Source organism: Mercurialis annua, linkage group LG1-X (assembly GCF_937616625.2).
Source record: "Mercurialis annua linkage group LG1-X, ddMerAnnu1.2, whole genome shotgun sequence".
Classification (NCBI taxonomy): domain Eukaryota; kingdom Viridiplantae; phylum Streptophyta; class Magnoliopsida; order Malpighiales; family Euphorbiaceae; genus Mercurialis; species Mercurialis annua.
The window spans coordinates 23,696,550-23,700,247 of NC_065570.1; positions in this window are offsets into that span (position 1 = coordinate 23,696,550).

A 3,698-nucleotide genomic window follows, 5' to 3' on the forward strand; every position below is an offset into this window, starting at 1 on the left:
TGAATTATTTTGGGCATTTTGTATTTGTGTTTGGTTGATTGATTCCTAGACTTTGTGTCTGGTGATTAGCCCAGAATTTGTGATGGATAGAAAAGGAAATACTTTCGCTAAGACTAGGTAAATACCTAGAGCGATAAGACTTGTTTGAATTTCCTATTTGCCATTTGAATTGTTTGAAAGTATATGTATATGAAAGGTTTGTATTTTCATAAAATGGTTTTAAAAAGGCGATGCTATTTTGATAATAGGGTGAGTAACGTATACCTCACTCAGCTTAAAGCTGACCCCCCACAGTGTTTGCTTTCAGGTACCTAGACTCTGGACTTGGCTAGAAGTCCATTCTTTGATCGGAACTAAATCTTAACCCAAGTTGCTGCAGTAGTGTTTTGTCTGACCAAAGTTGTGGTCTAGTATAGTAATTTCACATGATGTCTTTGTAGTTATATATGTTTTGTACACGGAAGGTAAATACCTGTGATGATATGGTTTTAACACTAGTATGTGTCGGGAAAGTACGTACAAGATACGGAAACAGGAAGCCCAAGTATTTTGTATCAGTAAGTTACTAGTGTATAGATATGTGTGTGTGTAAATGCTTCCGCTTATAAGGTCAATATATTATTGATGTTTTGCGAAAAAGTTTTGGTGAATTTTAGGCTTGCTACGGGTTTTGGAACAACCATTCCCATTCCCTAGCACCGGTCTCAGCTCGAGATTTCGGGTTGTGACAAAGTTGGTATCAGAGCAGTTAGTCCAGTTACTACTGCTAATATTGTTTGGGGCAGATTGATACTACTGCCAGTCGGTAATTGAGTACCTAGGAACTACTGCAGCTATAGAAAAGAGTCGCACCTGAGTCTGATTGTCATTGATTGGTTGTTTCTGCTAAGTTGATCGATCGATTTATGAAACGTTGTTTGCTCTTTGTGAAGTACATGGTTGAGGTGAGGATGTGTGTTACGTTTGGATAACATATACATGTGCCAAATGCATATTGAAGTTGGACGTTGTGAGAATGGAATATCACAACAAGATATTTCTATTTCAATATGTATGAGCATTATGGCTCATTATCCGCTAGGGCTATTCAGATAGCCAGCGACCGTAAGTAGAGCTGTAAATCGATTTGATCCGTCTTCTTCAGACAAAAAAAAATACCATGTGATTAAGGATTGTGCCAGTAGTACTTGGCATAACCCTGCACTCATGCAAAGAGGAAGAAGTAATATTATACGCGCTAGAAATCACGAACGTGGCATCGTGACTCGAGAAAGGGGCGAGTCTAGTTTGTGTTGTGTACCATACATGCTTATATGATTAGCGTGTTTATATGCCATACGTGCTTATGTGATTGAAATAATTGTATTGTTTTATTGTTATGTGATTGGTTGATCAGATGGATATTGCTGAGATGAAAGCCTAATGTGTTAGATTAAGAAACCCGCGCATATAGGCTTTATCCTAAAAGTAGTTGCCTATAACATATATGCGACGTAAAATGTAATCCCCTATATTGCGTTTCCATTACCATGAAAATGGTAAGCGATATTAAAAAAAGGAATGCTATGAAAGATTGATTTATGAGCCTGAGAGCTACGTGGTATCAAAGTATGGTCAAGATAGTGAACGGTAAAGATAAAAGAGTATTGAAACAGGGAAGCAAAAGATCTAGTTAGCAATGTTAAAAGAATAGCTTTAGCTATAAAACACTTTGATAAGTGTTAAAGGAAAACGATAAGTCCAATATCAAAATTATAAAAAAACCCAAATAAAGAATAATGAAAAACCATTAATGTCGCAAGGTGTGTAATCTGGAGGGACTTACTGTGAAAAAAAAGAGAAAATCTCATGACTTTAAGAAGTGCAATGTGCTCAGACCTCGCATTTGATATGTCATGATCACGTTTAACAATGCATATAAAACATGAGTTCAAACAAAAAACATCATGCATCATATCTTCATAAGTAGTGAAAGAAATGTGGTTTTATCGAGCAACTCTTTAGTGATGAGAGGTGTCATCACTCTGAGTTACATTGTACTGATATTTTAATTGATTTGAAAGGAAAGAAGAGATCGAAAGACTAACCGGTTAGCAAAGTCAGAAATGTTTGAAATGTATTTGTTTTGTAAGAAACCCAGATGTAAAGCCCTGCGACAATAAAGATGAAAGATTGTTGTTAAACAAGAATGAACGTATGTGATAAAACACACCCCAATATAAGCATTAAGCCCTTATAATAATAAGGTAAGATCGAGATGGTCGATGTAACGCATGAAGGGTGTCGGTTAGATACCTATGATTGGTACTTACCTAAATATGAGATGGGGAAAACATAGAAAATGTAAACCGGGAAGAAAAGAGAGATAAAGACCGCAACGAATACGGGCCATGGAAAGACCATGTAAGGGTGAGAAGAATCAAACAAATAGTACGTGTATAACGCCTAGTACTCGATAAGAACAAATGAGGAAGGAGCAGATCATAGTAAAGTAGTCTGACAGAAAGACACCTAATATGAAGAATAAAGATATAAGGTAAAAGAATATGGATTTGGAATAATCGCATGCAAAAGAGTCAAGCAGAAGGACTTGACATAAGTTTAAGATGGACCTTACTGATAGATTAGATATTAGTAAAAATCTAATATAAGGAGTACATTGGACTATAGTAAGAATTTTACCAATCCCGAATAGACAATTCAAGTTAAAGGATCAAGAGATAAGAAGTATGCGATAAAGGATAGACATGGCACCTATTAATGAATGCGTAGAGAACAATCTCATTTCATGGGATAGAAAAAGAAAAGTGTTCCCATATACCATAAGACATCAATAAGGATGTCAAGTGAAAGATTGTATAATCCTAACTGTAAGAACAACAATTAGCAAGTGGATAATAAGAGTATTGCAGAGAAAATGTAGTAGGAAAAGATAAGTATAGACATGATCGGACGTAAGAATGATACGAGGAACGTCAAATAAGATGACGTTAGACTCCGATAAACTCGGAAGGTTATAGCATATGAGACAAAGATAAAGGCTATCAAGAATAGTACAGCCTAACAAGGAAATGTTAGGAATAAGATTAAGAAGGAAAAGTAAAGGAGCAACGTTAGTCAAACATAGGATAGGTGCTACCCGTTGTTTGGTTTAGGAAAACACGGTAACCCAAATGACAAGAAATACGCTTTAAGATAAAGCAAAAGGTCAATTTTATACTTAATTAGAAATTATAAGTAAACGATGAGTATGAACGTCAAAGGGATCGTCGGGATGAGATAAGTTGGAATTTGTGACTACAAAGTGCAGTTCCCAGTCAGCCCACGAGGCCATGTGTCGGACAAAGTTCGGACCCCGAGACTCGATTACTTTTAATCGAAGTCCATGGACACAAGTGGATAGCATAACATAGATTAAACTTGGATAGTTTAATCATGATGTGGTTCAATTGGATTGATTGTTTTTTTTCCAAGCTCAAAGATGAGCGAAAAACATGAGATAATAAAAGAATAAAAGTGCGGCTGGAAGCCAACTTCAAGAACAATTTCAGAAGCAAGAAGATGTCAGATGAAGTTCAACTCTTGACGAAAGTTGTAGATTAGGTATTGAAATATAAGGATATGAAATAAAACTTGAAAAAAAGACTTACATAAATGCTTGGTTTATTGGCTTTAACATCAGCAATGACGGCAGTTTT